Genomic DNA, 21317 nt, shown 5'->3' on the forward strand with positions numbered 1-21317 from the left:
TGAATATGAAGTTAAAAATTAATAGGAACCAAGCTAATCCAGGAAAAGGAACAATTGAGAAAGCTAAGCCAGTCAGAGATCTGAGACTCGTTCAGGATGACTGCTCTGAGTGAGGAACAGACGCCCACAAGTTGTTCTATGACTTCCAAACATGCCCCAAGCATCCATGCACACAGACACAACACACAACATGCCCCAGGAATTTGTGTGCACACACAGACATGACAACACACAAACATGCCCAGGCATTCATGCACACACAGACACAACAACACACAAACATGTCCCAGGCATTCATGCACACAGACACAACAACACACAAACATGCCCCAGGCATTCATGCACACACAGACACAGCACACAAACATGCCCCAGGCATTCATGCACACACAGACACCGCACACACAAACAAATGGAGAAGAGACGTCACTGTCATCTTATACACAGTCTATATTTCAATTGTCCCGATCGTCTGAATTGTGCTAGCATTCTCTCCTCTCCCTCTTCCATCATCTTCTTCTAGGCTGTATTTTAAAAACAGGGTCTTCATGATTAGAAAAAGTACAGAGACAACTAGCCAAACTAGTGGAGACACATGAACTGTGGACCAATAGCTGAGGAGTCCCCATGGTACTGGACTAGGCCTTCTGGATAAGTGAGACAGTTGTTTAGCTTGAACTGTTTAGGGGGCCCCCAGGCAGTGGGATTGGGACCTGTCCCTAGTGCAAGAGCTGGTGTTTTGGAGCCCAGTGCCTATGGTGAGACACTTTGCACAGCCTTGGTGCAGGGGGGAGGGTCTTGGACCAGCCTCAATCCAATGTACCAGGCTCTGCTGACTCTCCATGGGAGAGCTTGTCTTGGAAGAGGTGGAAATGGGGGATGGTTTGGGGGGGAAGGCTGGGGAGTGGGAGGAGGGAGGACAGGGGAATCTGTGGTTGGTATGTAAAATGAATAGAAAATCTCTTAACCGGAAAAAAAAAAAAAAAAAAAAAAGCAGGCTCTAACCAAGCCCAACACACCAGATTTGATTGATGAAGCCCTTTAGGCTCCAGTCTTTTACTACAGAACCCTCTCTCCACACAGGTCACAGTTCTACCCCTGCTGACAGGTGTTTTTCAAGAGTCCTGGACAGTTTGGGGTGGGAGACATTTCCATATTCTGCATTTCTCTGACCGTTTCTTCCCACCACTAACTTGTCTCTAGTTTAACTCTAGAGGCTTCATCAGACTCAGCTTAAATGTTTTGGCAAGGACACTTCCCAGGGACACTGAGCCCTTGTGTTGCATCCCATGGGTGGGAAGTTGTGCCTTCCTACAGTCACATTAGCCACAGGGCAGTGGCCAGAGTTCTTCATTATAAAGACTCTTGTTCCCCATGCCAGGGTAATAAGTAACTTTGGAGATGTGTATTACACACAAGTGCCCTGCCCCACAAAACCCTCCCACCCATGGTCTACCATAAACAGGTGACACATTCTGATAACAGTTATTACTTGAACAGCTCATCAACTCTAAAATGCTCGAGGATGACTGGGGGAAAGAAAGGCAGAGGGAAGAAACAGAGGAGGAGGCAAACAGTGAAGAAAGAACCAGAGCTATGGCTGGCTGTGGCATCAACCCTGGAGTAATTGTCAAGGCCCTACCCTTTCCACACTCCATTACTTCCAGGATCATGAGCCCTTTCAGCAAACACTAGCCTGAGACACAGACGGTCTGGTGCTCAGGGCTGGCACCTTAGGAAAAAGTGAGCATATTGCATTTCGGTGACCCTGGGAATCTTTGATCTTCACCCTTGACCCCAGGCAAGGAAGAACTAACAAGTCAGGAGGTGTGCCGCCATGTTCAAAGTCAGTCGCTTGGACAGTGGGTTGTCACATGACAAGGAGAAGTCAGCGCCAGCTCAGGCCCCTCTGGCTGGCTCCGTGATGGAAGTTTACAGAATACTTCCAGACCAGCAGGCAGTTATCCAGACCACCCAGGTCCAACTGTTACATCTTTCCAACAACCACTTGCCATACTGTGCAAAAACAGGTTCCTTTGGAAGATATGGAACATCACCCAGCTGACCAGTTCAACATGCACTGTCTCTAAGAAAGGCTGTTCTTTTTCAGGTTGTTAGGAAATTAAGGTGACCTCTGTGAAACATTTTGTTGACATTTGTGTCAAAGAATACCTGTCATCAGCTCAAATGTTTAAGTCACTTTAGGTTATCTCAAAAGCACAAGTCTTTAAGTATTTAGTTTTATTTTTGTTTATAAGTCTTTAGTTGCATGTGTGTATAAGCTTCATGTGTGTGCCTGTTACCCAAGCAGGCCAAAGGAGGACGCTGGCTCCTTCAGAACTGGAGTTATAGAAGGCTGTGCATTGTCACAAGTCCTAGGAATGGAATCTAGATTCTCTGTAAGAATGAGTGCTCTCTGAACCACTAGGCCATCTCTCCAGCCCACGCTCTTTAAAAATAATAATAATAATAATAATTCCAGGTCTCCATAAAGGCACCTGATAGTGAATACTGTTCTGATTCTGGGTGTTCTGATTCTACTAACAATTAGCCAGAACCCCAAGTCCCCCGCAGTCTAGATCAAGAGCAAACAAAGGCCTTCTAGCAAAAGTTAAAAATGACAGAGAGAACAGGCTTGAGAATTACGGCAGGAGTGTGTGTGTGTGTGTGTGTGTGTGTGTGTGTGTGTGTGTGTGTGTGTGTGTGTGTTATACATGAACCATTTGAGAAACCAGAGAAGGTGGCTCCTGGGGACTCCCCAGAAATGGAAGATGATTCCCCACAGTGGGAATGAACTCCTGGGATGGTGGCCAGTGCTGAGTCACCAGGTCATGGCAAAGCTCTGAAGGCAAGCCTCCCTCTTTAAGCCATGCTCTCCCTAGAGAGAATTGTGGTTATTTAAGGATGGATAAACTTTGAATTTATAAAGTATTTTAAGGTTATGCACATTTAAATTCCCTTGACTATCATTTTAATGCATGCATTAGTTCTAAGAAGAGGGAGAGAGAGGACTCATATCATTAAACAAACAGTTCTTCAACTCCTAATTAGCTGGAAGTTTGGAATCTCTGCCCCACACAGCAGATGCAGAATAAATGCCGAACTGACAAATTCTTTGGATTTTTTTTTTTTTTTTGGTATAGTTGAGGGAGCATCCTCTGTCTTTCCAACAACTCTCCTTGCTCCTGCCTCCTGGGCTCCTACCCTCACTGTGGCTTCCTTCTTTGTTTTGTGTGGTACCCATTACCAGCAAACAGCTCTCCATTTCCTCCTGCAGAAGTATGGATGAATTTGTGAGAGACTAATTTAATAATTAATCACAGCAACCCAACTCAACAAAACAAACCATTCCAAAGGGAGCTGGCAAGAACGCTTCACGGAGACATTTACAGCAGTTCAGTCTTTCAACAGCAGCAGCCATGGGACTCTCCCAGTGCTGGAAGCCTGTACTGACTTCAGAAATAAAACCCAGAGGTTAAAAAGGCAGCCAGGAACTTCAGGTGCTCATTCAAGCCATACTGACCTCTTCTAACAGCACAATCAGAAGTCTTATTTCTGCTAACAAAGGGAAACCGAACCCGTAGAGGCTAGATCTGGAAGATTCTCCTCAGGACAGGAGTCAAAAACTGGGAGTTTTACTCTTGGCCTTCTAAGACTTCCAACAAACAGAGAAGCCAGCCTGCACCACATTTGGCTGCGGGTGACACCTGACTGTTCACCAAAGGCGTGTGCTGTCTTATCCTGGCTACTGAAACAGAACCGCTTACGTCCAAGGCCCCCTTCATGCTAGTGAACTTGAGAGTCCAAGATGCCAAGCACAGCTTTACAAGTAGATGGCCTTCCAGCTCTGCTCCAAGAGCCCCACAGCAGGGAGGATCATTTCCTCTCTTCTTCGCTTCAGAACACCCTAGCGGTTGCCCAGTGAACAGTCACTGTTCTTCACCCACCGAATACTGACATATCAGAATGAAAGCATCGCCCACTGAAGACAGTTTTTTAAAAAATCTAGGAAAAGAACAACTGTCAGCGATGCTGGCCACCCTGACATGGTTTTCAGTTATTTCTCTCCCTCACCATCTCTGTCTCTTGAAGTGGATGGGCATGTGTGAAGCTGCATTGTCCAATTCAGTGAGATACCCTGACAAAATAGGGTTCCCTGTGCAACCAGTACAGGAATCAGAAATGCCATAGTAAACGATGTTGTTCAATAGAAATCATAGGAGGCCGTTCTTCTGGACAAAAGCCCTACACCAGGCCCCCAAAGAGCAGTCTAACAGCAGTGAAGCCTCCCTAGCTCAGGTTTCAGTTCACCAAGCTAAAACCAGGTTGGTATCTGGTCTTTGGGAAAGCAGCGGACGTTTCTGTAGGTGGGTATTGGAGTCTGGAGGGTACCCTCTGGGATGTCCAGGTTCTTGTGTCCAGAAGCTAGGAACTGGACCAGGGAAGTGTGGTGGTAGTTTATTTAAAAATCAGACACTTGTAGGATGGGAAGTGGGCCATGGACTCCGGAAAGAAGGCTCCACGCTTAGTGATACTGTGGATGGGTAGACTGGAACATTTGCACGGGGCACATTTTTTTGGTGGATGCTGTTTGCACATCAGCCTTAGCGGGGTAGAATTTCCAGTCCTTTCTATCATTGGCTTCTTACATATGCTAATTTTGATGCCTCTCCAGCCACAAGGCCAGAAAAAAACTCCTCAAGCAGCTGGCTTCAGTCAGCCTAATGAGTGTTCTCTGCTTTTATCCTAGTCAAGAAGTAAACCTGCCGTTAGTTAACCAGTCAGCAGTTACTGTGCTCTACCTATCCGCTGTTTCTTCCTAACAAGAGCTGCTGTGATGACTGCTCCTGCGTTGGGCTTTGTTTCTGCTGTCAACCCTTTTTTTTTTTTTTTTTTTTTGACTTTTCATTTGTTTGTTTATTTATTTATCTGTTCGCTTATTTAATTTATTTTATTGAGTATACCATAGAAGAGGGCAAATGGGTTGGGTTGTAGGGGAAGGGACATCTTCCCTGCCTACATTGGGGTGATGAAGTTTCTTCTTTTGTTTGTGCAGTTCGTGACTTGGGGAAGGAGGGCAGTTGCAGTCAATCCAGACCGGCTGGTGTACAGTCCCAGAGGCAGGTGGATCCAGCCTGGTCTATCTTTAATCCCAGCACGAGTGAGTTGGAGGCCAGCCTGTTCTTCTTTATAAGTTATGTTTCCAGGAGAGGGCGCCTCTCCCGAGTGGCACAAACGCTGGGGTGACCGTGGTCACTCCCGGACATATCGAACAGGGGCTGGACTTGGGCCGACCCCCTCAGGCTATGAAAACCAAAGTATCTGTCAGACCTTTTCTATAACACCAACCTTTTCTGCTCCGCTTGGGGTGACATTTATTATAGTCTATATCATCCATTGCTGTTCTTCTATTCTGTATTATGATTTTATTTTGTATTGCTTTGTTTATTTTATTCAAAGGCATGAAAAGTTACCAAAGTCAATAGTCAGAAAGCCAGTTTAGATCTTTACAATAAAATGTTGTGGTTTTTAATCTTTTGGCAATGCAAATGATCAAAGATTACTATAATCACCATAAACCATCTGAAGGAGGCTTAAAGAAATTGAAAACTCATGTACAACCTGGTGGCTTCATAAACTTGAGTTATCAAGTAATTAGGGCTTCATCAAAATCTGTTTTATTTTCCTATCTGTTTCTGTTTCTTTTGGTTATATCTTTGTTACCAAGAAATTTCTGGGGCCTTCAAGATGGTTGAATGAGTAAAGGCTTTTGGCACACAGCCTGGCAACCTGAATTCTATCCCCTAAACTTCCATAAAGGTAGCAGTAGAGAACCAACTCCATATGGTCGTCCTCTGACCTACACTCAAAGGCGTGGTTCATGCCCATGTATGGCTCCCTTCATTCAATCCCCACAAAACAAGAGAAAAAAAAAAAAAAAAAACAAAGAAATCCCAGAAGAGCCTTTTACAACCGGCAAGCTTGCAGGAGCAGTCAATGTTCTGACAGACTGTGGCGGAGGTCAGTGATAGCCCTCACCTAAACTTGGGCCTCAGTTTTTCTATCTGCAAAGTAGGGGTGGCAAAGGCACCCAGCTCCCACTGCATAGATAAGATTCTAGGATGCATGTGGAGCATTTGGCTAAAGCCTGGGTATGGATTTTAAACAACGTCTGTTGCCCAGAGGCATCGCCTCCCTGCCATTCTTGAGTGAGCCCAACCCACCATTTCACAACTGAAACTTGTCTGCTTCTCCTGAAGACCGCTGGACCAGGCCATAAGTTTTTCTCCCTGAGAAGCCTTCAGCTATAAGATAAATAAAATTCACAAAAGAGTACCACCAGTTCTGCAAACACTGCAAGATTGTCCTCTGCTGGGTGTCAGTTTCCCAGACAGAGTTCAAAATAAAGTCACTTCGTGGTTTCCTTAGTGTTCGAACTTATATCAGTTGAAGAAAAGGAAAAAGAGGAAGGACAGGGGTGCCTGACTAGGTAAGAAACAGGAAATATCTTCATCTTCAGCAGCAACCCACTAGTATGATTGATGCTAAAATTTCTGTTCCATGGGCTAATTTTTCATTTGTTCAGTTTGTTATTGTCTTCAAGTAAAATGTTTTTAGGTTGTATTTGTAATCTTTACATGCTTTTTTGTCATAGATCTGATTGGTTGATTGATTGATTGATTGATTGATTGATTCAAGACAGGGTCTCATGTAGCCGAGGCTGGCCAGGAACTGATCCACCTGCTTTCTGCCATCCGAGTGCTAGGAACACAGGTGTATGCCATTGTGTCCAGCTAAGAGGTAGTTCTTTCTCGGGATAAATTCACCAAATGACTAGCTGTCATTAAACCAAAGTTGCACTAATTTGAGGGAAATCACAGCAAAACACAGCTCTTAACGCAGCAGCAGAGCCAGCCACACACCCAGCACCAGCAGAGCTGGCTGCAGATCTTTGTTGTTCCAACCCCGAAGCCCAGCCTGTCCCCATAAGGTCCCCAAGCTTGCCCCCTCCCCAGGTGGGGCTCAGCAACTCTGCAAAAGAACTGTTTCATGTTTATGTCTGCCCAAAGCTACAGGGTATTCTGTGAGTGAGTTTGTCTTCCTCTACAAATACAACTGCAAGGACCCTGAAGTGTGGACAGTTTACTTCTGAAGGCGGAGAAGACCTAGTTGACATGGCAGCCACAGGAGTCCTCCAAACATCGATTGTATTCTTACTGTTCTCCTGTGGGGTCACCTATAGAATTAGTTTTACTTATATTGTGATCCTAAGCGCTAAGTCTTGCCACTAACACTTTACTGTGCCTTCCCAACCGACCACACTTTGATCCTAGCACCCACCCAGGGTTTCAAAGAGCCAATGATGTAAGAATGCAAATGAGTCCCAAAGAGTTAGCCCTTTTCCAAGCAGAAACACTCTGTCCCTTTGGTTCTCATCTTTGGTTTGCTTGCTAGTCCATAATATTAACTAACCATGTGTGTACCCACTCCTCACTTGAAAGGAAATTCTAACCTAACATGCCCTTGCTTTCTTAGGCAAGAAAAAGAAAGAAAATGCTTTTGCCTAAGGAGAAGCTGACAAAGTTATGGTAAATAGACTGAGACTTGGATGTACAGGGACTCAGTGGATGGAAACTGGCTTTTGTCATGTCTGCTCCTCTGATACAATGATGCTGTAACAGCACCTGCCTAATGAATAGACTGGTCCAAATCCAATTCACTGTTCCCCCACAGTGATATTTTCTAACTCTACTCCATTTCAGTTTGGGGATGTTAGAATGATTTAGTGTGTTCATTTTCCATCACTATGACAAAACTTCTGAGAAAGACAGCTTAAAAGGAGGAAAGCTTTATTCTGGCTCATGGTGTGGGGAGTTATAATCCTTGGTTACTTGACCCTGGGCCTGGGGAAAGGCAGTCCATCATGCTGGCAGCACATGGTAGAGGAAGCCCTCACCTCGTGATGACCAGGAGGCAAGCAGTCCCTGGGCAGCTGCCTGATTAGGTCAAGGCAAAGGTCAGCTGCACACTCATGGCAGCCACTGGTCACATCGTGTGTGTTGTTTGTACAAGTGATTATGTGCTTCCTCAAATGTCAGTGTTAAAAACATCCCAACACTGGCTGAAATGATAAGGGGGATTTTATTTGAGATTATGGCAATAGGGATATGGTAACAGGAGCAACAGAGTGGCCTCAATACTGATTAATGTGAAGACAGCTAGAACCAAGAAGCTGGTGAGAAAGAGTAGAAGGAAAATCCTGAAGTGGCCATAGCAGGGCTAGGGGATTTTTTTTTTCCCCAGAGAGGATGATGCAGACCTGGTGGTGGTGACCAACATCAAGACCTTTTCAAGAAGGCTCAGAGAAAGCTCCCTGCAGCTGAGAAGGAAGAGGGTGTTTATTGCCAGCTGTAGTTACAGGAAGATGGAATTGATGTTATCACACTGCTGGGTAAAAATCTCTCCTAACAGATACCAAAGTCGGCTCACAGAAAGCAGGATTGCCCAACGGTTCACAGCATGGCCTTTGAGACTTCTAAGTAAACACTGCACGTGGACTATCGGAGTCAGAGGCCAAGGGTGATGCTCTGGGGAACATTAACCCAGATTCTCTAGACACAGGGGCAAACAGACAGTCACAGTTCACAGAAAAGGTAAATAAAAAGGGACCATGAACAGGTACACACAGAACAGAGAGTCATGTAGACATCTGTGCTCCACTCTCTCAACCTGCAGCAAGCATTTCACCAACCAGTGAAAATGTGGATGCTTATATAGTTTAGATATTAAAAGATGAGAATTAGCCCTTAGAAAAATGTCCAGTTCACCACTTACCCAACTTTAGATGCCCAGCACTTAAAAAGGCCACCCTCTGAGACATAGAGCTACAACTATCTATCTCAGCATCCCCAGGCATTCACTATTAAGACTCCAAGGTTGAGAAACACAAAGAAACACCAAAAACAGGAACTCAGATAAAAGTTAAGAAACTCAATACCAACTCCTGGAGAGAGAGAGAGAGAGAGACTAAATATGTGAAACCAGAACAAAGTGTTTTAAAAATGGAAACATTCAAAAATAATGAATAGAATTGTTACAATTTTAATAAACACTTAGAAGATATAGTCAAAGAAATCTCCCAGAGAAAAGAAAATGAGGACTTTAAATTCAACCCACAAATTTCAAATCAAGTCATATATAGTCCTGAGATAATATATAAATTAGAAAATATGAAACATCTCTAGAAAAGCATTTCAGACTGTTCTAGTTTACTTTCTCTGTTGCTGGGATAAAAAACACTGACCAAAAACAACTTATGAAGAAGGATTCACTTGGCTTAAAGGTCCATCATCGAGCAAAGGAAGAAGGATTCACTTGGCTTAGAGGTCCATCATCAAGCAAAGGAAGAAGGATTCACTTGACTTAGAGGTCCATCATCAAGCAAAGGAAGAAGGATTCACCTGGCTAAGAGGTCCATCATCAAGCAAAGGAAGAAGGATTCACTTGGCTTAGAGGTCCATCATCAAGCAAAGCCAAGGTAGGAACTCAAAGCAGGAACCTGGAAGCAGGAAACGAAGCACAAATCACAGAGGAATGCTGTTTATTATAGGCCCACCTACCTAGGGGATGGCACCACCCATAGTGGGTTGCCCTCTTACATCAATTAGCAATCAACAAAATGTCCCAGAGACCTGTCCACAGGCCAGTCTGATAGTGGCAATTCCCAAATGTATTAAGTTGACAACCAAGATCAGCCATCACACAGCCCCAACTAGATACCCCCTAGAAATGACATAGATAGAGAAAATTCAAAGGCACTAAAAATAGAAGGGAAACAGATTGTGCAGAGCCCCACATCCCTGTATAGAAGATAGTTACAAAATCATGGTCACAATGCCTACTTTTGAAAAGTTGTGTTCAATTTTAGCCGTTTTAGTCTTAAGAACACTCACAAGCATTGCAGCTAAAATGTGAATATTTTCTTCTTTGATTAAAAAAAGGTCATAGAGACAGACCTATGTCCTCCATTCTGCTTATGGTCAAGGCAACCACCTGTGTCTAACAGAAGATTTCTGGCATGCCTTATCTCAGATGATGACACCTTGCTGTCATGAGAAAAGCATCAGGGAAGTTTCTGGCATGAGTCCAGGGAGCCAAGCATGTGAAACACAGTCCCTGGAGCTGGCATGATGCTCAATGAGGTGAATTTCATAGGCACTGTCATTGGCACTCAGCAGATTCCACACTATGAAACAATGATCTCAGCTAAGCCACCAGGTGAGGAGGATGCAGGCTGTAGTGTGCCCTTGGTGGCTGTGGTGGTTTGAAAGAAAATGGCCTCCACAGGGAGTAGCACTATCAGGAGGTGTGGCTTTACTGGAATAGGTGTGGCCTTGTTGGAGAAAGTGTGCCACTGTGGAGGTGGGTTTTGAGATGTCCTGTGCTCAAGCTGTACCCAGTGACACAGTTCACTTCCTGTTGTCTACCAATCAAGATGTAGAACTCTCAGCTCCTTCTCCAGCATCATGTCCTCCTACATGTTGCCTTGTTTCTCCAAGATGATAATGGATTAAACCTCTGAAACTGTAAGCCAGCTCCAATTAAATGTTTTTCCTTTATAAGAGTTGCTGTGGTCACAGTATCTCTTTACAGCAATAGAAACCTAATGAAGACAGTGGCTGACTCATCCTTTGAAGCACCCTTCCAACTGGTCACTGTTGGGGAATTAATATTTTCCTTCCAAACCTGAATGAGGCTTTCTTGACTTGTCAGGAGTGCTCACAGCTATCCTGTCCCATGCACTGTGGAGTCACTCATTCACAAGTTAAAAGAAGAGAATTTATCTGATCCTTGCTTTATGCACTCAATCTGTTCCCATCTCTTAGCCTCTTCACACCAAAGCTAGCAAAGGAGGATCCTGGAAGCTGGATTGATTGATGATTGAAGTGTAGACTATCAGCTTATTCCCTTACCAATGCCACTTTGTTCATAAGTATTCCCATTCAAGACCACTTCCTCCCTTTCTTCCCTCCCTGTGCTAGCTGGACAGAAAGTTGAGAAGAGTCCCTTGGCCTGAACAGCATCTGTCTCTGGACATTCCCTCCCAATCATATACTGCATCTCAATAAATAACTGCTTGGCCTTTGTGGTTCTAAAAAGATGTTGCAAGAATATTGTTCTAGAAAAGGCTGCCAAGCAAGGTGAGTCTCTCTCATCACTGCCTCCAGGCAGATGGCTACTTCTCCTGTGTGACCTCCAGAGCAGAGGGGGGTACAGGTGAGCTCAGAAGCACTGAGAGCCTTGCTCCATCTATGAAGAGATGAGTGTGACAAAGACCTGGCCTAGGAGTCCAAGGCCTAGAAGGGGGGCAGGGACCAGCAACCCATCTTGGCAACTGCTGTCCCCTCTACCTGAGGCCCTCAACTGTGTCCTCCCACAGACATTCTACCCACCCGAAAGGGCAAACACATGCTGTTAGGGTTGGAATGTGAAATGTCCTCACAGACTTGGGTGATGGGGACAAGTGACTGGATCCTAAGGGTCCTGAGCTAATCAGGGTTCTGGATTAACACCTTGATGAATTTAAAATATGAAGGCATGTCTTGGAGATGCTAAAAAGTAAGAAGTTGACACTAGTCAGAGTGTCAGATCATTGTGAGTGACTCCCTGGGGTTGTATCTTGCCCTGGCCCCTTCCTATATCCCATTTCTCAGCTTCCTGTCTGCCATGAAGAAGCTTCTCATCACATATCCCCTCCAATATGATGTTCTGTCAGGAGAATGGGGCCAAGCAGCCATGGACTGACCCCTTTGAAACTGTGAAATCTTCCCTTAAGTTCTTTATATGGGGTATTTCATCACCATCACAAGAAAAATAGCCAATACACATGCCAAATGCCATCTCCTCCTGTGAGACTCCCATAAGCCCTTCTAGCCAGCGTTAACTGGTTAACTGCTGTCCCCCTCACCCTCCTCTGCTTGCTGGCCTATTCAACACTGCGATATTGTTCTGCTAGCATGATAGGCCCCACACTGGACAGAAATAATATGTCAATCCTTATATGTCCTGCACGTGATCCAAATGAACTCCCCTCCTCCGCTCTTAGTTAGGGTGTCTATTGCTTCAATGAAAACTGTCAAACAACATGACCAAAAAGAAGCTGGGGGAGAAAAGGGTTTATTTGGCTTCTACTTGTACATTACTGTTCACCGCTGAAGGAAGTCAGGATAGGAACTCAAACAGGGCAGAAAGCTGGAGGTCAAGCTGGTGCAGAGGCCATGGAGGGGTGTTGCTTACTGACTTGTTCTTCATGGCTTGATCAGGCTGCTTTTTTATAGAACCCAGGACCACCAGCCCAGGGATGGCCCTACCCCATTGATCACTAATTGAGAAAATGCCTCACAGCTGGATCTCATGGAGGCATTTCCTCAACTTGTGTCAAGTGGACACAACTGACCCCTTGCCATCTTGACACACAAACACATCACTATCATGACACAAGCATTCCTTGTTTATTCATCCCCAAGATCTCATATTAAAAACACAAATAACTTTAAAAGTCCCACAGGCTTTATAAATTCAAACACATTAGATTTTCAGTCCCTTTAAAATAGCCAGTCTATTCAAATCCAGAGTCTCTCAACTGTGGGTTCCAGTAAAATACTTTCTTGCTTCAAGAGGGGAAAAATCAGGGCGCAGTCACAACCAAATCAAATCAAAATCAAACTCCCAACTGTCCAGTGTCTGGGATCCACTCACCATTTTCTAGACTCCTCCAAAGGGCTTGGGGCACTTCTCTGGCTCCACCCTCTGCAGCACACACAGCTTGTCTGAGCTCCAGCAGGCGCCACTCCATAGCTGCTGTTCTTGGTGGTCATCCCATGGTACTGGCATCTCCAAAATGCTGGGGTCTTCTGCTGCAGCGGGGCTGCACTTTCACCAATAGCCTCTCCTAGGCTCTCTTCATGGTGCCCAAGCCTCATCTTCTTTGCATGACCCCTTCAGTCCTGAACCTTCAGCTGCCACCTTCACCAGTGACCTCTCATGGCTCATGGTGCCAAGCCTCAGCTGCTCTCCGTGACCCCTTCACGCCTTCAAAACCAGTACCACCTGGGTGACTCTTACACATCAGCAAGTCCAGCTGCCAGCAGGAGGTGCAACCTTGGCTGCCTCTGGAACACAGCTTCTCTGTGCTCTCAGGAAACACTTCCCAGAAGATTTCAACTCAGTGATGCTGGTCTCTCCTAAATCACTGCTAATTTCTTAGCTCTAGTCAACTAGCATCAAGTATCCCAGCAAAGTTTCACTTTAATAGTTCTAGCATCTTGTTAATCGCAGCTGATTTTTCAGCCCCAGGTAGCCAGAACCAAAGTATTTTAACTCAAAAACAAAAACAAAAACAAACAAACAAACAAAAAACAAATGGCCCCAATAGTCTTTAAACTTCCCTCTGAAATTTCACAAGCAGGCCTCCATCCTCTGCACTGCTCTCAACATTCTTATCTTCCAAGTTTCCACAGAACATCTGACAGAGCTCTTAACACTCAATGGCTCTTCTAGCCAAAGTTCCAAAGTCCTTCCACATTCCTCCCAAAAACATGGTCAGCGCTGTCACAGCAATTCCTTACTATGCTGGTACCAATTTGTCTTCGTTAGGGTTTCTATTGCTTCATTGAAACACCATGACCAAAAAGCAACCTGGGAGGTAAAGGGTTCATCTGGCTTACACTTCCACATTGCTGTTCCCACTGAAGGAAGTCAGGGCAGGAACTCAAGCAGGGCAGGAACCTGGAGGAAGGAGCTGATGCAGAGGCCATGGAGGGGTGCTGCCTACTAGCATGCTCCACCTGGCTTGCTCAGGCCGATTTCTTATAGAACCCAGGACCACCAGCCAGGGATGACACCGTCCACCATGGGCTGGGCCCTCCCCCATTGATCACTAATTGAGAAAATGCCTTACAGCTGGATCTCAGGCTCCTTCCTCTCTGAAGACTCTAGCTTGTGTCAATAGGCACACAAAACCAGCCAGTTTCTCTCTTTCCCTCTTCCTCTCCCTCTGTCTGCTTCAGTCTGCTTTTGTCTCTTTCTGTGTGTGTGTCTGTCACACACACACACACACACACACACACACACACACACACACACACACACACCACTGCTACTGCACTAGTAGAGGCTCTTTGCTCCCTTCCCCAAGAAAGTGGATCCACTTCCCACTACTGTTTAACAGGTCTAATTCTGAAACACAAATACCGTGCATACGCTGGACCAGTCCAGATTCTACTATAGCAAAAGGAGATAATCTGGACCCGTTTCTAAGTCTTCCTAATCACTCTGGAAAATAAAAATGGCATTTACAGACGCCGAGTGGAGAGATGGAGGGTTGGCTCGGCAGTCAGATGCACTCTCTGCTGATGCATAGGACCAAGGTTCACTTCCCACCACCCATATGGCTGTTCAGAACCATCTGCACCTCCAGTTCCAGGGGATCTGACACCCTCTTCTGACCTCCACGGGCACCAAGCATGTGCATGATACACAAACACATACATGCAGGCAAAACATTCATGTGCATAAAAATTTAATAAAATAAATAAAGCAAATAAAAGAAAATAATGAAGTACGGATGGAAAATAAAGCTCAACAGAGCACTTGCCCAGCACCTGTAGGGCCCTGGGCTCAATACTGTAAAAAAATAAAATGTAAAGATTAGCCAGGAGGTGGTGGTGCACGCCTTTAATCCGAGCACTCAGGAGGCAGAGGCAGGCAGATCTCTGTGAGTTCAAGGCCATCCTGGTCTACAGAGTGAGTTCCAGAACAGCCAAAGCTGTTACACAGAGAAACGCTGTTTCCAAACACCAAAAGAAAAAAAAAAAAGATTAAAATTAATCAGAAGCCAAGCACACCTCTAAACTCAGCACTTGGAAGGTAGAGAGGCAGGCAGATCTCTATGAGTTTGAAGCCAGCCTGGTCTACATAGTGAATTCTAGGCCCCACAAGGCTACACAGCAAGACTATGTCTCAAGACAAACAAAAAGGGAGAATCTTTTGATTTTGGTATCTTGTTTTATAACTGCTACAAACTGCTTTATCATCTGCTACAGACATTTTTGTAACTGTACACTGAAAATCAGAATCATTGGAGAAATAGCAGCCGCTTCACTGGGGGTATAAGCAAGAACTTGTAATAGAAGCCCTAAGTCAGCTGGGGCAGGATTGGCCTCCACCTTCAATGCCGCTGAATGTTCTTTTCTATCATTGGGTAATGAGTCTTGTTTGGTTTCCCGTTGAAAAAGCAGACTTGCGGGATCTGGGGAAACAGCTCAGCATATAAAGTGCACACACGATCGATCCCCAGCCCCCACATAAGAGCTAGGCGTGGCAGTCTGCACCTGTAACCCCAGCCCTGGGGAGGAAGGCACAGCAGGGGCACTGTGCTTGTTGGCAAGGTAGTCTGTCAGATTGGAGCTCCGGATTCCGTCCAAAAAAGTAAGGAGGATGGAGCTGACGGTGAAGAGCACTGGCTGTTCTTACAGAGGACCTAGGTTCAGTTCCTAGCATCCACATGGCTACTCACAACCACCTGTAACTCCAGGTCCAGGAGATCCAACGCCCTCTCCTGGCCATCAGGTAGGCACATGGTGCAAAGACATGCAAGCATGCAAAACACCCATATGCAGAAAAGTTAATTAATTAATAATTTTTTTTAAAGGAGGAAAGTGATTGAGGAAGACATCTAATGTCAATCTCTGTCTCCCTGGGCACTCACACACACACATATACAAGCAAGCACACACTAATATGTACACATTACGCACATGTGCTCACACATAGAGAAGTAGATCTGAACATGTGAGTGCCCACCTGTTCACCCAAGGTCTGCAGCCACACCTCAGTATGATGACCACAGTTGTGGGACATGGATGCCACTGGTCCATTCTGAAGGGCAGCTCTGTTCTCTGCCTCCTGCCAGCACCTGTGCTCAGGAGAAGCAAGGGGTACACATGATGAAGGTCAGCTTGACCAAGACCCCCGTGGGGGTGAAATTCAGCACCTCAGGACAGATGCAGTAGGAGGAAGAGGAGCCCAGAGCTGCAGGCTCCACGGAAGAAACAGGGAAGGATAAGGAGGGACCTGGAAAGAAGCCTGACCCCATTGCTACATCTACTGCCAGACTACCGGAGACTTCCAAAAATGAAGAGCACCAGGCACAGGCAGTGGTGAGTGCCTGACATTCTAGCTGCTTGGTAGCCTGAGACAGGAGGAGGATGAGTCCACAGTAAAAAGATAGATTTAAAAATATGTATTCATATGTGTGCACATATGCACGAGCGCACACACACACACACACACACACACACACACACACACCACAGAGGAGCAATGAGGCTAAGGAGACTTCTTTTTGGGTATAAAAGAATGATTAACCCAGGAATTATGATATCCAACCTTCTCTTGCCTCTATTGGTCATCTGAAAACTACCATAGGCCCATTCTCTACCCAGGCCCATCCTCTACCCAGGTGTATAAAGGGGTGTTGGGGTGACAGGGAGAACCCAGGTGGCTAGCACGCATGCGTTCCCTCCCTCTGACCATGTCGCATTTTGTTTCTCCCACTCCCTGAGCACTGGTCCTCTCACGGTTCATCTCCAAGGCAGATGAACTGACTCTGCGTCAGCTTAATCAACTGACTTCTGCCTGCCACACTTCTCCCATGATACACCTGTGGTGGGAAGGGCCTCCCCACCTCTCCCACTCAAACTCAGTCCCTCTGAATACACCAGTCCCTAGCACCCCATCGCACCTGCAGGGCACCAGCCCTGCGTGCACAGGAACAACATTCACCTCATGAATACGTCGTCACTGGCACTCACTCAGGTGCTGGGGTCCTTCCCCTGGCACCCAGCTCCTCTGAAAACACCACTGTGGACAAGGAGCCAGCACAGGGAAATGGCATGCGTTTCTCAGGATCTTACAGATCCCCATGAGCTGGAGTCAGAGCAATGGTCATTATATGCCTGCTCAACGTGCCCCTTTCATCCTGGAGCATGGAGTTGAACCAGTTCTTTGCTCAAGGAAAACAAAAATGGAGAGATGTTGTTCTTCAATTGAAATAAGACACGCAGGAAGGCTAAGAAGTAGGAAAAGCGGTGGTGAAGAGATGAGAAGTTTAACCTCGGCATCCATTCACAGAGGACTGCGAGGGGACACCTGCTTGGAGTCAGCTCTTCAGTGGCCTCGAAATAAATGTGGCTATGGTAGGTCCCCTCTCTCTCCACTGCACAGCCATGGGTCTCCCTGAAGGATCTGAGAAGCAGGTAACAGAGAAAGCTGGGGGCTCACCCACAGCTGAGAGGAGTGTGAGCCAAGTCAGTGGCCTGACGCAGCCCAGGAAGGAGCCTCTAGTATAACACCAGCAAGAAGAAAGGGGCCCTTCAAAATGTCCTTGGCCCCTGAGCCCTGCAGGAGCCCCAAGGCTCCACTAGGCTGGATGAACTTCATTGCAGAGGAAACTTTGTTTTATTGTTGTTGACAAACAGTAGAGGGGAGGCAGCTGCCAGGGGCTGCCCATCACAGAGGAGGAGGAGCAAGCTGCTTGGCCCTCCAGGAACCCGGGAAAACCATGAGCTAGTTGGGGGAAAACCGCAGGACTCCTGATAAGCAGGGTGCCATTCAAGCATGCTCTGTTTGTCCTCCCTATAACCAGGTCAGGGCTACAGCTTGGCAGCATCTTCCAGCTCTGAACACCCAGACCCAGAAAGCTGGTTTGCACAAGGCCGCAGTGCCGAGGGAGGCAACATTTGAACCCACGACTACCAGGCCCCTCCCTGCATCACCCACTCTTTCCTCCAGAGGAATCCTCGGGTGGCTCTACTGGACTTCAGCATCTGCAGTCAGCCCCTTCCCTTTCTAACACTCCCTGCCTTGGGGGGAGGGACACCTAGCCACAGTAGGTCTTTTTCCAATGAGTGACATTTCCTGTGACTTGTCTGGGTGGACAAACGTCCTATCACCGAACTTGACAGTTGAGCTGATTCCTCCCTTGAGGAGAGATGCCCTGGCAGCTGGTGGTTTTGACTCTCACAGCTGTGGGGCAACAGGCTAGTTTCAGTTCAGCTCAGACCACCACGAGGTGGGAAGGGTGACTCTCTTCCTGGCTTCTTCAGTCCCTGGTACCTGTTGTCACACGGAAACTTCACGCAGGGAGGGGTAGGGACTATCCTCTGAGCACGAATGCTCTGCAGACTGGAGAGGCTTTCATTTGTATTCCTAGTTCCCTCGGAAGCTTTTCTGGAGCAAATAAGGCAGCGTGAGTGTGCTGGGAGCCGCCCATCATCCTGAGGTGGAGCCGGGCTCACTGGATGTAGCCAGACCATAGATCCCCAGCCCCCCAAGCACGTGGGAGCGGGAGAAGGCAGAAGATGAGTGAGTGTGGAATGTCTGCCGGCTGGGTGGGAGGGCATGTTGAGGTTGAGCAGAGCATGAGGTCAGCCCTGGCTGAGAGAGGCTGCTGGCAAGAATCACCCTCCTACTCACCCTCATCAGTTGCCCATTAGAGGGTAGGTAGTTTTGATGAGCCCAGTCCGCAGGTGGAGCAATCTCCTGGCCCCTCCTCCTGCTGTTGCATTCACCCCCCTTTCTCACTCCCCTGCACCCTGGCTTCCTCTCATCCCTCCCTGTCTCCGTGCCCTTCCCCCTTTCCTTTCTTGTCCCCTGTATCCTGATGTGCAATAGGGACACACTCCTGGTTGCGCACACCCTGCAGCTGGCTCAGGGCTCCCCACCCTGACTGCTGTGGGACAAGCTACCTGTTTACCCCTCCATCCCGATCTACCTTTCTGATGCTTCGTCCGCTGAGCACAAGGCCACCCAGAATAAAGTGAAAAGTCAGGTATGTTATGTGCAGCTTTCCAGACATGACTGGAAGTGGAGGAGAAGTACCTTTCCTGGCTACCATGTTGTTGTTGCTGCTGCTGCTGCTGTTAGCAGGAATGTGGGACTAATGGCTGGGGCCTGGGCAACCATTTTGGCCTATGAAATATATGTCAGAGGCATTTTGCATAGCCTAGCATCTAGTCAAGCCACTAATGAATCTGTGAGAGAATCATCTGACCACAGCCATAGTCTTTGGTCAGGGCAGGACTTTCAATCTAACTGAAATGAGTCTCCCTGAGTTTCATGCCATCTTGCTTTGGAGGTTACAGCGCCCTGACATTTTACCCGCTTGGCTGGGTCGGCCCCATTGTGCTGATGTTCCTGCTTCCAGTTGCTTGCAGGCACAGCCCGCAGCCGCCTGTTGCTCTGTGCCTTGCATCACTGGCCTCTCACCGCCTGCCCCAGGGCTTCCCTGTTGTTGTAGAAGACCGAAGCACCATGGGACCCACTGCCTAAGTAGGCACACTGAGTTCAGATCAGACGTGTGGGGCCACGGGCAGGTGGGCAGAGAAGGAGGCTGGCTGCTTCGTGGGTGGCAGAGCCTAGCCCAGATGCCTCTGCGGCTATTTCCTTGTCTGGCTTCCCCTCTGAGGAGATAGCAGACTGAGTGTGCATGCAGGTCCTGCCCATCATAAAGCCAACCGGAGGGAGACTTGACCAGGCAGACAAATTCTCCTCCTTCTTGTGCCTCTGTGGCAAGCCCCGGGGGCTTTCCTGGTGGTACCACATGAAACAAAGCAATTAGCTTTACTTGTGGGAAGCTGGGGCTAGCCCAGTAATCGCCACCACCACCCCTTTAATCCTGCACCCTGGCTCCTTCCACTAGCTTCCAGAGTTTCTGATGTTTCAAAAACCCTAGAACAGGGAGACATATGGAGGCTTGAAGGAACCCCAGAGACTACCCTCCTGGAGCTTTTTCCCCATGAGAGCAACAGACGCTATCGAGTTGAAGCTGCTGCTCGTTGGGGCTATCTTACCTGAAGCCTTATCCTACAGCAGATACTGATCTCTTGGCTGCAACTCCCGGAGCACTCAACCCTGTTATTAAAATGCTTCTCTTCCCTTTCATTCCCATTTCACTTTTCCCAGCTTGGCTGTGTGTGTGTGTGGATCCATACAGCATTCCTCCCAGGAAGGTCCAAGGGGCATAATTATCCCTCCACTCGCCACCCCTGCCTCCTGTACTTGTAGCTACGGATAAAGGAACAGAATCTGGAGTAGGTTAGGTGATGCACCTACGGGCAAGCGCCAACAAGAGAAAACCTCCAGCCTGTGGCTTCCAGTCCCTTCAACCAAATTGCACCATCGTCTCTCTCCCCACCCATCCCAGACTGTGCAATTTGGAAGTCATCACATCTCTTCCTGGGCACTCCATCATGGCATGGGTAGAACTGGAAATGGTGCCTGCTCAGCCTGGCCCTGACATAAGTAGAGAAGGCCACCAGCCCATCCATATGGATGTGCGTTGGTCTCCGTTTACTCCTTTTACTGGTAAAATTTTTCGTCAGTTGTGGTCAACTGCAGTCCAAAATACTAAGTGGAAAATTCCAGAAAAAGAAACAACTTACTCCTGAATTGTTTGTCAGCCCGAGTAGCATACCATCCTTTTGCCTGGTGCATCCATGCTGTATTTGCTACCCTCTCGTTAGTCACTTAGCCATCTTGATTATCAGGAAGGTGGTCATGATTTCACAGTGCTTGAGTTGTTTATTTTCTTTAATAACAGCCCCAAAGTGCAGGAGTAGTGCAGCAAAGCAGACACAGGAGCATGGCATGTATTAACTCCGGTACTGTGCGGGAAAACTTCAGGGTATCTGGGAAACACTCAGTGTGCCTGGGGTTCAGTGCTGTGTCAGCTACCTTCTCACTGCTGTGACCAAACGCTCGACAAGAATCGACTTAAGGGAAGAGACACTACACTTGTTTGGGCTCATTGCTGTAGAATGTAGCCCACGGTCACAGACAGCACAGTGACAAGCAGGATTCAACTGTGGCAGCAGGAGGGAGGGCACTTGCTCTTGTCTGAGTGGAGCAGAGATGCGACAGAGAATAACCGCAAGGCCCACCCCTCAAAGACCCATTCTTCTAGCTGGGTCCCACCTCCCAGAAGTTCCACAACCTTCCAGAACAGCACCACCAGCCAGGGCCAAGTGTTCAAACACATGAGCCCGCGGGAGAAGACACATTACATTCAAACCATAACAAGTGCTGGGTAGAGTTCCTAAAACCACTGAAGGTTTTAGGATGCATATTCTGTAGATGTGAGGTCTACCATAAACCTTTGCGTGTTCGGCTGCTTATGGGGATGTTTGTTAACCACAGTGTAACAGAGCCTCATCTGACAAATACACTTGAAATGGGCAGATCTTATTCAAAGATTC

At 47.1% G+C, this 21317-nt stretch overlaps 1 long non-coding RNA gene across 5 annotated transcripts in view; it reads right to left on the reverse strand.

Annotated features, from left to right (window-relative positions):
- The window catches only part of LOC121829587 (uncharacterized), a 105479-nt gene extending 91444 nt beyond the window's left edge, over positions 1 to 14035 (reverse strand). The window contains exon 1 of one of the 5 annotated variants that reach the window (XR_013051577.1): positions 12760 to 14034. This is a non-coding gene — a long non-coding RNA (uncharacterized LOC121829587). Of the gene's footprint in view, positions 1 to 12759 lie in introns of all 5 variants that reach the window. The other 4 variants (XR_013051578.1, XR_013051575.1, XR_013051576.1 and 1 more) reach the window with 4 other exon arrangements.
- Positions 14036 to 21317: the final 7282 nt, after the last annotated feature.

Source organism: Peromyscus maniculatus, chromosome 5 (genome assembly GCF_049852395.1).
Source record: "Peromyscus maniculatus bairdii isolate BWxNUB_F1_BW_parent chromosome 5, HU_Pman_BW_mat_3.1, whole genome shotgun sequence".
In the NCBI taxonomy this organism is placed as follows: Eukaryota; Metazoa; Chordata; class Mammalia; order Rodentia; family Cricetidae; genus Peromyscus; species Peromyscus maniculatus.